Source organism: Calypte anna, chromosome 4 (assembly GCF_003957555.1).
Source record: "Calypte anna isolate BGI_N300 chromosome 4, bCalAnn1_v1.p, whole genome shotgun sequence".
In the NCBI taxonomy this organism is placed as follows: domain Eukaryota; kingdom Metazoa; phylum Chordata; class Aves; order Apodiformes; family Trochilidae; genus Calypte; species Calypte anna.
This window is the reverse complement of record NC_044247.1, coordinates 15,724,516-15,738,904: the sequence shown is the minus strand read 5'-3', so window position 1 is coordinate 15,738,904 and position 14,389 is coordinate 15,724,516. Positions and strand designations below refer to the sequence as shown.

At 45.2% G+C, this 14,389-nt stretch overlaps 1 protein-coding gene across 6 annotated transcripts in view; it reads right to left on the bottom strand.

Annotated features, from left to right (window-relative positions):
- PAK3 (p21 (RAC1) activated kinase 3) overlaps positions 1-14,389 on the bottom strand; it is a 124,454-nt gene that overhangs the window by 52,842 nt on the left and 57,223 nt on the right. Inside the window, exon 2 of one of the 6 annotated variants that reach the window (XM_030449455.1) lies at positions 8,669-8,772. The exons of the other annotated variants lie outside the window; for them this stretch is intronic. The gene's annotated coding sequence lies outside the window, so the exon portion shown is untranslated. The remainder of the gene's footprint in view (positions 1-8,668; positions 8,773-14,389) is intronic. 6 annotated transcript variants of the gene reach the window in all.

The following is a 14,389-nucleotide window of genomic DNA, read 5'->3' as shown; positions in this document are numbered from 1 at the left end:
TCTGCTCTGAGAAGCTAAACACTCCTTTAAGAACAAAATGAATTCAGCTTCCTTGCCTTTGTGTAGGAAGTGCCCTGGCTGCTGGCCCTTTCTCTGCCTCAGACACACTTGGCCCAGTCCTGCCAAGGCCCAAGTTCCCCCTGCTCCCACTGAAGGGCATCTCTAAGGCTCAGCAGGCTGAAAACCAGGCTGCCTGCCACCCCAGGGCCAAATGCCAAGATGCCAGCTAGTAACTGCACAAACCCTGGGAAGGAAGCAAGCAAATGTGAAGGCAAAGCCCGTGGCTCCAAATGGGCAGCCTGGATCATTTTCTGTGCACGCCAGGCACATGAGAGTCCTGCAGCACCACTGGGCACGATTCTGCCTCTCATCCTGGGGCTGATGCTGAGTGATGTGCACACTTGAATGAGCCTGCACTGCAAAATGTGGGCCACCACATTTTGGTTTGCTACTACTGCATTGTCTTCACATTCAGTTCAGCCTGCGATAGCTCCTGAATAAATGCAACACTTTACAGATCTTGTTCCAGTCTTACTTTCTGTGTTTTAAAATATTTTTCTTCTGCTGCTTAGAAAATATTTCCACAGAATGACAACATTTTGTGCATCTGAAGAGTCATTTATCTCTGGCTCACAAAGCCCTTCACCAGCTAAAATTAATTAAACCCCTTTATAGCATACAAGTAAATTTCAGTAACACCCATCCTCAGCTCTGGTAAAAGCAATCCTGGAGACATCAATGAATTCTTACCAGACAAACCACACACTTGCCTGCAGAGCCAGGGCTAGAATCCCAGGCTTTCCACTGCCAGAAGTCTCAGTCTTTCAGCAAAAATGAGGAAAAGCACTGAAGCCAGACACTGCAGCCTGTATACCACACAGCTTGTGTCAAACAAAGCTCACCCTGGGCCTCAAGCTGAACAGAGCTCACCTGAGCTGCCCAGAACACAAGCACCAGTCTGCAAAGAGCTTACAAATTAGGAAATCAATGCACAGAGATTAAATTACCACTCCAAATTGCCTTAATAAATCCATGGATGTAAAAATGAGATAAATTAAACAAACATGCCACCACCTGAGCCCAAACTCCTCCTCTTGCTGTCTAGAATTCACCACTAGCAGCTGTAACCTCTCCAGCTAAGAAATACAAGTGGAGTTCCTTGGTTCTGCCCCTGTACACACACAATATCTAATACATCAACCTATATTCTGAATTAAAATGTTCAAAGCATTTCCTGAACTCCAGAGAATAGCAATCACTGCCAGATGAAGAAGGTGAGAGCAAAATCATCTTTTGCCTTAGTGTTGGCTCTCCACCAACCTGAACAACCCAGTCCAGACAGAGGACTTCTGCCCCTGAGCCATCAGGTGATTTGCAAGACAAAGTCTTACCTGGCACACAGCTGCCTTGTCCTTATGAAGTGTATCCCCCCTGCTATGTCTGACTTTACATTTTTACATTCAGACACTGCCTACATCACTTACTGAATATTCTTCTGCTGAATGCACTGACCACATCCCCTCTATGTGTTTGCAGCCTCTGATCCCCCTCAACTACATCACTTAGTGACTGATTGCTTTCAAAAAATGATTAATTCTGCTATTGACATCCCTGTGCTTTCTGCTGTTCACAAGGGGAGCCAACATCTTTACAAATACTGCCTTCAATATCAGAACCCAATCCAAAAATCAGGAGGGCTTTTCCCATCAGGCATCCCTGTGCAGGACACAGGAGGAACTGCCAGGAATCTGATGTTCTGTTCTGCTCTCTGACGTATGGGGACTCCGGCCAATTGCATAATTACAAGGTGCCTCAATTCCCTCATTTCTCACTGGCTACAATTATGCTGTAACAGATCCCTGGTCACCTGGGACTGATCCTGTACTTAGGATTCTGCCTCCCTGCAGGCACACTGCAATCCAACAGGCCCAGACCCTGCTCCTGGGGGAGCCAAGGCCTCTGACTGGAGCTGGTCATGAATTTTTCAGCAAGTTACATGTCAGAAGCTTGAAAAAGAATCTTTTCATGGGAATATGCCACTGTTCTGGAAGGCTTCATCAGAAGGATGTGTTTCTGGATGAAAGGGAGAGGGAAGAGCATTTTTGTTGCCTAGAGAGCAGCTGAGGAAGCATAGGCTTGGGGGTGTCAGGAGGAGCAGGAAGCCCAGGTTCAACCCAGCCTGTTGGGTGTCCTGGCAGGGGATCCACATTCCCCAGAAACAGTTTCTTTCATTCCTTTGTGAAAACTTGAATATCATTTCTTCCACTCCCATCATTTTCAGAAAAGATTTAAAAGGTCTTAGTGCCAAGGAGATACAGAAAAGAATTCTATTACCTACCTGGCCTAAGAGAGGGAAAGAGCTATGGTCCTGCTTCCCCAGGAGTGGTGCTGAGTCCACACAGTGACCAGAGTACCATGGGCTGAGCTCTCCAGAGGTCAAGGGTGTTAGAATTTCCACTCAACCTCCTTCCAACAAAGAACCAGCCTGTTGGCCACTTCCCAGGGAGTCTGTGCAGATTATTTATTAGTTAATGGCCAGAGAGTGCTTGGACAAGCTAGAGGGTGAGACACTCCTGTCATTTCCCAACATTATGGTGGCTCTCTGACACACGTGCCACAGGCAGCTTGCATCTATCTCCCTAGGAATCTGTGATGCTGGGACTCACAAGAATCAATTCTTACACACACAGCAACAAGCAAGCAATAATCTTGGCCTAGAACCCGCTAAGAGAGCTCTAGAGGAAGAAGGCACAGGGCCACGTACTCTTCAACATGTAAATGTAGCCATGTGACACTGCTCTGCCCCATGAGACCATCTGAAGAAGCCCTTCTGCCAAAAGCTACTCCTCACCCCAAAAAGCTGGCAGGGAAGATGTGTCCGTGCTAAACCATTTGTATGGAGCAGGTGGTGAATCAGCATTAAGTGCCACTGAGGGGATCTGGGCTAACTTTCCACTCCCTAGTGACAAAAGGCTGAGGCTCACATTCCTGAAACTTGGCTCTAAGAATGGTAACTCCCACCAGAGGACCACCAGAACTTGGATTCTTTGGAACTACTCAGCCTTCCCTTCAACTTTGTCACCCAGCCTGCAAGATGGAAGACACTGGCCAGTCTTTCCTTAGAAAGTTATTTATTATGATCTAAACTTTGATGCCAACACATCTAAAACAGGCCTAACTCATTCAGCAGCCAACATTACTTAATTTGACAACCCACCAGCACAAAATGGATCAAAGCAAAGGCTGGAATTTTCACAAGCACATTTACATTGGGTGTCCACACTGCTCAAAGCAGGTGATTTATAACCAAATCAGTTAAGCTGGTGCTACTTTTCTGACAAGCCCAGAACTTCCTTCTCCCAGACTGACAGGACAGATTACCTTCATTTCTTTGTAAGTAAAAAGACCAAAGAAACATCTACTCTGGACCAAAGCTGTATTTAAAATTCTTCAAGATGCACCCAAATTTGCTTTTCCAGCCATCACATCATCACAGGATGCAGCCCCCAAGTGCCTTGGTGAGTGGCTGGCACACACCAACTTCCATGGAGAAGCCAGAGAGGAGACATTCTCCCCTCTAGCTGCAGTGTCACCTTATGCCCTGGAAGAGAACACTGCAGTTCTCCCAGGAATTATGCAACTCTACTCTTTACCTGTCTGTCCTCAGAAAAAAATCTGCTTTCATAACTTGCTGGCAACGGCTGCCAAAAATCCAATTTATGTGCATATGGGTGCTGTACCTGCACACCATCAGAAATTACTGTTTATCAGCTATCTCACCAGTCTTCTTTTTAGCAAACTGTGTAGATATAGGGTAACATGGCATTAAAAGGACTTGGCTAGATTATCAGTGCATGCAGTGGGCAACACCTCCATTTCTAGGCATGCAGTCACCTGCAGCTTCAGATAATGCACCTCCCCCAAGGCTTTGACAAAACATGCATTTGTGTTGCAAAACATCAAGAGACAGAGAGGCAATAAATTCTCCATTCCATCCTTCCTCTTAAGAGATAAATGACTTGGCAGGTTGAGTGATAAGGAACCAATATAATTATATGTCATTAAGGTTCAACTAATACTGGTAGAGAATGGATAAGGGGCTGCTGATTAGAAACAGTATCAAGGAAAATCTAAGATGCGGCATTAAGGCACGCAGGGACAAGAGAATACATTTCGTGCTTCCCCTAAACTTATTCAGTTATATTTCAAGCCACCACCTCTTGTTGTTTTAGCCATAAAGAATTCTTTCTTCCATCAAGGATTATATGGAGACTACAAACAGTATCTACCAGTGATAACACAGCCCTCACCTTCTCTCTGGCAAAACAAAGCTCATCTCAATCTTCATTCAGAAAACAAGTGACAGCCTGATCAGACAGCAGTCCCAGGCCTGACTGCAAAGCCCACCTGCTCCTCGTACCAGGCCCTGCCTAAATCCCTACCACCCCTGTATTTATTCCCTGGACTTCAACAAAAATTAAATTTCTGTCCTGAGCATATTATCCATAAATTTCTTGCCAACCATGGCCAAAATGTCATTCATTTGCTTTCAAAGATGATGGGATAGAGTAATATAACAGAGAAATTCCTGCCTGTTCCAGGCACACACTGAAGGCAGTGCTCAGCTCCCTTCAGAATCCAGCACTGGATGCATGTGTCTCACATCCATGTGGAGAACAAATAATTCTATTTCTCTGCCAACAGGAGTTACTTAGACATACTGAGCACATACCCTTGCACATTGCCTTCAGGGGCTGGTCAAAGTTCTTCAATATCAAGAACACACCTTTGTGACTGAGATGGCTACCGGTGATTCTGCAGCCCACTTAGGTCCTGGCCTCTGTCCAGGGTGGGGGTGGTTCTGGTATTTGTAATGGAAAAACCAGGAGCTGCTGAAGGAGCAGGGACTGCATTCCTTTAAGTCTGAAACAGGATTCAGATCAGATAACACAAATCTCCGATGACTTGTGAGCTGAAGAGGGAAGTTTCTCTGCCCTTCTGACTAGTTCCACAGATTTCTATGAAAGAAATGCTTAAGGAGAAAAAGCATAAACCCAGCTCTAACCTAATCTGCTTGCTGATCCCACACATAATTTACCCGTGGCCAGTATGTGACTGGTCACCAAGGCAGATTTCGTGCCAGTTTTCTGGGCTTGTACCATTCCCAGCTCAGCAAAGTTCCATAGCAGTTGAAAGCCGAGGCGTTTGTCAAAAGGTTCAGTGTCACTGACAGAACTCAGCCATGATTATCTGATCATTATACTCCTTCAGCAATCATCACCAGCACTAACATAACTTCAGCTGCTGCAAACTCTGAGAGGGCCTTGATCTGATTCACACTCAGGGGCACCATCATAAAGTGCAACACATGATCCCAGCCTGACAAGCTGATACTGCAGACTGTGTAAGTGGAGACGAATCCCTTCCCAAGTCTTTGCAGCAGGTCTGTTTGTCCTCAAAGAAACAGATTTCCATTCATCTAAAGGCTGCATGGACAGCAGAACTATGCACTCTTTTCCCTGTATACAAGGAAGCACCTCCAGGGTAGAAGGAAGCCCTTTTCTGAGTCTCTGTCCCACGCCTGCAGCCATCTGCCAAACGCCTGTCCCAAGAACACTGAAATGAAATCTTGTGAGGGCAAAAAGACTTTGAAAAGGAGCTATAGAAAGGATGAGTGTGTGCAGGAAAACAGCAGAAATCTTGAGACCACATCCCTATTACAAAGGCTATTTAAGTGTCACATCAAGATGAGAAGAGATGTAGTTGTTAAAAACAGCTATTTGGTAAGCCTGAGTTTTGTAAATTAAATGAAAACCTGAGAACAGACCACGTAACTGGAGGCAGGATTTGGCTAAAGGCCCTTATTTTTCATGAGGACTGGCCTCTGGGATAGCAGGTGTGTCATGGAACTCCTACTGAGATAGTTAACACAGACTATGGGAACACTACTGACAGACTACTTTTTGCTGCAAGTAATCTCATCTCTGGCAAACTCATTCAGATCCCAGAAGCTTGACTGCAAAACAACTCAACATGTGGCAAAACACACATCCTCTCTATATGAGACTTACCTGGGATGCTGCTTGGAATGAGTTTGTTTGTTTCCCCTGGTACCAAAACTCTGCTCAGTGCAAAGTCTCAGGCAAAGCACAGGATCTGCACAGGAAAGGGAGAACCCAGAGGGACAGTCTCTAAGATGTGGTTGCAGCATCCACAGCTGGCCTAAATTTTCCTCCGTGCCAGGAAGCAGCTCCTTTCCCACAGATGGCTGCTGTTAGTGAGCACTGACACCCACCATGGAGCAAGTGGGCATGCAATATTAATAGCATCAATGAGAAAATGATGAGCCCACATCAAAGCACTGGAAGATGTTTTTATGACATTTGGCTTTAAAACTAAGGGCAAAGGAAACTAAGCTAAGCATGTTTAGAGGACTTTCTTGTAAAGATGTGATTCTGCAGTTTTTAAACACATACATGCATGCAGAATGACCCCTTAGGGAAAGGGAAAAGCCACTGTCAGCTGTAACTCAGCAAATCACAAGTTACATGAAGGAAAAAAAAATAAATCAGTGCTGCTCTGAAATTTAGCCTGGTAGAAAAGTCAAAGCTGTCTTAACTAATGGCTGGGAAGTTCTCCTGTGCCCATGTTTTTCCTACAACACAGTCATCCCCTTGGAATCTGGGTCCAAAGATTCTACTGGAATTAAACAGAAGGAAACCAATAATGCAAATGAAGTAGCCCAAACTCATTTGCTAGAATTTTTCTAGTAACAAGCAATGATAAAAGAGCATAATGAATTAACCTAATTTACAAATCTCCTCTCCTCCATTAAAAAGATGACATTGGATCAAACTACATAGAGCTGACGCTCATTAAATAGACAGCAGAGCTGAATCAGGGACGAAGATGTCAGCAATGCAATCGCTATGGAACAACTCTTGGATTTTGGGATACAATAAATTAGGGACAAATTTAAAGTACAAAGCACAGGAATACTACCATGAAGATATAGTGACTATTACCAGTGTTCCATTTGACTGGAACAGGGCCTGCTCAGCCACAACAAACACACAGCTCCACAGATGGACACAGCCCAACCAGAGCTCCTCTGCCTACACTCAAGCAACTTGAATCATGTGTCTGTTTTGATAGCTGTACAGACACGTGAGCACAGAGCTGTACCCAGGCCAGCCTGCCCTGCAAGGTGTCCATCACAGTTCTGTCCTGCTGACAGGAGTCTCTCACTTCCAGCTTGGAGAACACATGCTCCATCACTGCAATGCTCTAACTCTGTAACACACCTTATAGCTCTAGCTATAAAGTATGGCATGACAGTACCAGGGAAGTCTTCATGTGATTCTAGTGGTGTTTCTTTGATAGCTCTGCCACTTTAACATTCACCCACAGCAAGGGCCTGACATATTTTTGAGTAGTTTGTTGAGACACTACAACCTGATGACTCAACTTATTTATTTCTCTTAACCTGCAACAGACCTCGGATCTGCACAGTGAAATATGTTGTGCTGTTTCCTCTCAGAGCAGGTGAAAGCTGGAATCAACCACTACCACATCTGCTCTGCTTTCTCTGCTCAGTGAATTGCTTTCATTTTGTATCAAACCCTGCCTGGTGCCTATTTGGGCAAAATAGAAAGGATAAAAGCCAATCCCTTCTTACACGTGTGCAGCCTCTCTGACTTCACTGCTGCTCAGGCCAGACAGTTTGAAATTACATCACTGGCATCTTGATGCAGCTTAGATGCCACCACCTCAGGTTACATAGGAACACAGGACTGGGAGAGACCTACAGGGTCACCAAGCACAGCCCCTGCTGTCCAGGCAACCACATCACCAAATGCCTTCAGAAATGAATCAAACCCAGTTATGAACCACACTTTACCAGGCACACCCAAGCTGGCTCTGAATGACATATCCTGGTGTAAACTGACTTGGGAAAAAGAACACAGTTGCATACAAGACAAATTAGAAATTGTAATAAGCAGGGAGACTACTGAGTCTAATGGCCAGGCATTGGGACAGGCAGTGAGAAGGCTGGGTCCTGCTGCAGGCACCCATTCTGACCCATTCCACCCACAGTGGCATTGCTCCAGCCCTCAGGTATCCTCTAGGCTGAGACCAAGATACTGATATTGTCCTTTGAAGAACTGCTTTTAGCTCTACAGATAAAAAGAGGGGTACAAGAACTAACTATTTTTATCCACCTAATCTTCCCAGAAGGTTTTTAAAGCCCATTTTAAAGCCCTCTTTTGCAAGTCAGTCTGTGGATAATTTGCTGCCTGCATCTCTGTAAAGTTTAACCTGTCAGAGCCTGGCAAGGGTGTAATTTCATCCCCAGGCTCTTCTGACTTGAGACTCTGGAGCTTCTCTTTGTGGATAGAGTATCAAAGCAATAGTTCTATGAGACAACAGCCCTTTGCATCTCACAACCCATGTATTATTCTCTCTAAAAATAGTTTAATATGCCAGAATAAAAACTTCTGCTCTTTCCTCATCTCTCTTCCCCCCATGCACACTTTAAGAAAGAACAAACAGAGGTAAGACCAATAGACAGAGACACAGACAGAGACCCAGAGGATGGTTTATCCCACAGGCAGAGGATTACTGCATCATGATGTAACGACCTTGTTCAAAGAAAAAGGTTACTTACATGACAGCATGAGTTGCAGAAATACCAGCTCCTTTCCAGTACAGCGTAAAACAATGTCCATTTAAAGTTATGCTGAAGAAAACGTAAAACACTTGTCCAGTGAACTGGAGAGAGAAAGAGCAAACTTCAGCCCAACTGGCCTGGATATAATCTCTCTCCAGGTGCACATTACACATTGAACCAAGCAAGCAGGAGTCCTGCTCAGCTGAGTATGGGAAGGAGAGGCCATTCTGCTTCCTCTCATTGCATCTTCACATACCCAAGAGTCCCCTCCACCCCTGATAAAGGTGCAGGGCAAACCCAGCCACTTTTGTGTTCCATTTCAGGTGCAAAATGCTATGAAGCCAACCATTTTACTGCCCCCCTGTGAAGACTTTACATCTATACTTTCTTTGCATGCTTTCTTCCCCCACAGAACAACTGGAGGGAGGAAGGCCACATGCTGCCTGTGTATGAAGCAATCTCATGAAAGGGTAAACTCTCTGTAAAGACAGCGTTTAGTGAAGCCTTGGCCATGACTAAAACTCCAAGGCTGAGCTAATCACACTTGTGACTACAGGTTCCTCAAAGGGACTTGTTTCTAATGAATTTCCAAATGCTATGAAAATAATAGTTACGGTATTTACCATTTAAGACATTGTCAAAGAAAACTGGTGTTGCTGTCCCAGTACAGCATGCTTATTTCACTGCTCAACATTCTCCCCCTCACTGTTGTCATCCTGCTAAAGTGAAGCATATGTTATTAAAGCCAGTATTTACCAAGAGATACTACAGTTGTGCAAGTAATATAGTCCTGCCATGTAAGACTAGGCTTCCAACAGGAAATAAAAGGCATTTGACAAGCCTTTGCCTGCCAAAGGCAACTGCTACATGTCCTCTTTCCTGGACAAGAAAGCCCTCCAGTTACTCCAGATACTTCCAATGCTGAATGCTGAGCTTGTCTGGTAAGTTTTCCGAGCCCAGTGGAAATCCTGCAGTAGACACAGAAAGCTCTGAGCCTAAATTGGCACCAGATGCTTTGGAAAACAAGTGAATTTCATTTTGTTACATGAATATGAGAAGGCCAAAATGCCTCATTTGTCGGCGCAGGAACATTCACTCATCTAAGAACATGAATATTCTGTTGAAGTTATTATAAAATGAGACTTTTCCAAGGAAACCCTGCACTGAGCAACAGTGCCACGTGCCAGCTGACTGACAGTGCCCTCTGCACTTGTATGCAACAAGAAATGTATTTTCTATAGCAGATGAACAGCAACGACAGCCTTCAGACTGGAGTATGGAATATAATTTGCAGCAAATTCCTACCTCTCAAGCAGCAGCCTACAATATCTCACCACTACTCAAAAGACTCCATACAAAGGCCAACTCAACATCAAGCATCTAATGCAGTGTTTCTTCTCAATTAACCAAGAAAAAGTGTATTAGCTGTACATCAAAACTGCATTGCAGCTGGAACTGCCAATTACTTATGGCAAAAAGGGAGGCTGATTCATTTGACTGTATGTGGGCCTTGGCTGGAGTTTTCCCAAAATGCTACAAGAAAAGAAGAAAACCTCAGTAAACCTCCCCCTCATTCCCACTCCTTCCTCCCCCCCAAAGCACAGTCAAGAGGCCCCTGCTTGCAAAAACACTTCCTAGAGGCTTCTTTCTCCAGAATCTCACTCCTTTTCTCAATTCAGACAGAACACACAGGAACTCAAAATACATTTGCATATGGTATATACATACACAAGGACACCTCTCCCAAACACACAGGAGTGAAATGCAAAGTCTCTAAAAAGCCTTTCAATCCCCTGTCCCCAAAGAGTCCTCACATCTTCCACTGTGAATCCCTCTGCACTACCTGGCCACCTGTGTAACGTGTCAGGGCTGCCTGACATCACCCAGCTCAGACAGCAGCTGCAGTGGTGGCTGTGCAGGGGGTGGGGGCCTTTGTCTTTCTGCTCAGAACAGACCATTTCAGCTATGTATGAGCAGATCCTGAATGCAGATCCTTTCAAAAGTTTCCTTGGCTGGGATGTGTTTAACACCTAATATGTCACAAGCAGCAGTTCTCCACCCAACGTGTCCCTCTTGCAGTCCAGGTTTCAAATGAGCCTTGCAGCCTCAGGGTGCTGGGGCTCCACTCTCCCCAGCACTGCTGGATGGAAGTGTCACAGGTGGTCTGCTTTGAAAAAGCACACATGAAGTCATGTTCCACCATCAACTGTTGTCATGAGTCACCACAGACCCAAATTCTAACATTCAGGCACCTAGTGGCCTAGGTTTGCAAGGTGCCTGACCACACCAGCACCACTGATCCCACGGTGACACAAAAATTCAATCATTTTTGCTTCTAACTGATACCTTCCATTGCTCTGCCAGCACTCTGCAGATGACCTTGGACATCTGACTTCATCCTTGTGTTTCCAGGGTGTCTGACATGAGTCAGCCTGGCACCCAGCCTCCCTAAAGCAGTCAGACCCTTCCTTAACACATCTCTCTACTTTTTCTACAGACCTGACTTTTTAGCCACTTACTGTGGACCAGGACAGATCAGCGCAAAGCATTTTTTGCTTACTGACCCTCCTGCCCAACAAAAGTCATCAGCTGAATGAGAACTTAAGCTTTACAGACTGTTTAGAATGCTTAAGAGCACATTTTATTACCTCTCCTTGCCCAAATTTAAGTCCTTCTGTGGGCTGACTTTGGGATTATGTTTACCAGACTGCTTCCTGGGGTACAGACACAGCTATAACTCTCAATCTCCAATTTCTGTTCTGGTACACAAGCAATGACACTCAGGATAACTACTCCAATAGAAGTATTCCTAAAACAGAAAAAAACACACGTTCAGCCATGCCCATGAGACCAAGCTCTGCCATTCTGCTGAGATCAGCAATGCAAAGACCACGAAGTACAGCTGAAAAAAAATACTCAAGAATCAGGTAACTGACCTCTTGCATCATCTGTGGGCCTGGAAAATTCATCCATGTGCTGCTGCTCAGTAAGAGGAGAGGGATCTTACATATCAAGGACTTAGGACTGGAAAACTCTCTCACACTCAGATTCCTATTGCTGTTCCTTACTACCCAAAGAAACCTGGCAATCACCCTGAGTGTGCAGAGTGCTCTACAGACCATGGGAGAAGTCAGGGCATGACCTGAAGAGGAAGTTGCTCAAAAGTTCTCCCTGTCTGACCTTGGCTGTAGGAAGTGCCTCCTGATGAGATGCTTTGGAGACATCTTACTTCAGAAACACACAATGGTATGAGAAGTTCCAGGCTTTTCAGTATCACTACAGTTCCTAAAAAGGAGGATCCAGGACACAATCTCTGTGTGTGAACTGTCAATGTGCTGCAAAAAGAATGAGGTTCCACTCTCAGCTTATTTCTTCTGAAGGGTTTCATATTATTAATGCCATTAGAGAGGATTCTGCATTCCCCTACTACAAGAAAATCAGGGAGAGAAAAGAAGAGCATGGAGAGGTGTGAGGCAGATATAAAGTAAGACTGTCCCCACAGTTTGCCACTGTTACTTTCATACTGTTACTTCCAAATGCTACCCCACCTTTTTCTAGTTCATGCATCCTATGATGTGCTAAGCATCTTCTTAAAAAGAATGAAAACAAGGAGCAATTCTGGCTGCTTTAGTCTTTTTCTCCTGCTAGGAATCTCATCTCTTTCCAACTTGAGCTCTTAGAGCCTCTGGAATGAAGAGAGGAGAGGCACAGCACAGCTAACAGAGACCATATCTGCAGGAAATACATAACCAGGATGCCAACCTGAGCTGGCTAGGCTCACTGAAAAGATCAAACGAGGATGTAAGCAGCTCTTTTCTGGAGCAGGGAGGCATCATTTCAGGTGCTGAAATATTCATGCCCCAATAGGAGCTGTGGTATCAATGTCTGTCCCTGATACAAACAAACCTGAGCTCAAAGCATGACAATCTGTGTTGTGCAGAGGGGAATGGCAATTAAAGGCATTTTCCAAGCCTCCATTTCTGCATGCACACACATTTGACAGATCTTCTAGTGACACTTCAAGAGCACACCAAAGCCAAGTCCACAGTCTTCTGCATGTGAGGGCAGGAGACATTAAAAACAGTTTTACCAAATGCCCAGGATTTCAGTTGTGTGACTTCCCTTCTTCCCTCACCATGTTCCTCTGGGGAGTGGCTGGGTGCACCTGATAAATATGAGCTGGCATTTGGGCACTGCAGGTTGAATCAAAATTCTCTGCAGGGAATCGCCTGGAAAATTTCTGATCTGGAGGATTTTCTCCTTCACAGTAGGGAATTGAGGAGATAGAAAAATGGAAAACATTAGGCCTGTCACCCCTCTTGAGATGCACGGAGAAGTACTTTCCAGTGTCCTTCCCAAATGAAGCAAACACCAATTTATTTGTGCCAACAAAGGGACAGGGACTGGGGTGCCACACAGCTACTGCTCCTTCAACAGGACTGTCTGGAGAAGGAGCATGCCCAGGTGACAGGACAACAAAATGTTCAGTATTCCCCTAGTCATGTGCTTAGCTAACAGTGCACTCACCCTGCACAGCCATGGTGAGGCTGCTAAGGTGCCAGAGCATTTTCAACACTTAAGGATTAGAAAGAAAATGAGAATGGTCCAGCTCTGGAGCCTGTGCTGTACTGCAGTGTTGGAATAGCAGGCTTACAGGGGAGCAAAGGCCGGACAAAAATGGCACTGCAGTACCCTGGCTGGTGGGCAGAACAAACACAAGGGTGTGCAGCAAGCTGGATCAAAGCACAGCTATCACTGGTCCACATGCAAGGCATCACTTTCAAAAGTTAAGGGGTCCTATGGAGTCTCTGGTTCCATTTCTCTGAGACCACACTTTTGCCCTTAGGGATATGAAAGAACACATCAAATTTTCCCAACAGTTCATTGATCACATGTTCTGAGATTTAAATTACCTTAGTTTGCTTCTGATCGCAATAAAAAACTACAGATGAACAGAGCACACAGAGTACAAGAGGTACAGGCAACCTTAACTTTGCCTTTTCCCATCTTTGTAAACCTCATCCAGAGCTGTACCAGCCTGTCCTGCACCTGTACTTCACAGAGATCCCCAAACCAGCACTGTCACATGAAAGGAGAGCAAACCTTTCCATGACTCCAGGGCAGAGAAGTGCTTTGCTCTGGATCAGTCAAGAATCAGTGAAGCTGTCAATACTCAGCTGGATAAGCAACTGATAATAAAAAAATAACATTGGGAAGTGAGCCCCTGGAACATACAGTAACACTGTTTTATCCTTGAATACTTAATGCACACAGTCACTATGAGAAGTCATTACAGCAAGACAAACCAAGAGATAACATCTGCTCCTGCTAAGCAGCATTCACAGCAGAGCTTTCCCAACTGGGCAGGACGTGCCTCTGCTCTAAGTGACACATGACTTCTAAGGCTGCCTCTGGAAAGGAAGATGTGAGACCGGACATCAGGGTACTCAAAGGGTAGGTTGGTGGCATATGTTGACAAGAAGATCCTCCCAACCCAGGAGCTGGAAAACCTGTCCCTTACCCAGGGCTCCACAGGGTCAAGTGCTGTCCCCAATATCTGGGGATACAATCCTGCATCAAGATCACAGGCTTCTTGGGTGACAGCAGAACCAAAGAGGTGGGTGCCATGCTGACTGCCCCCCTGCCATGTCCCATGCTGCTCAGGTGAGAAGGTGAGGGCCACCTTGCAGCTCAGTCTCCTGTCCTGGAAACCCAGCA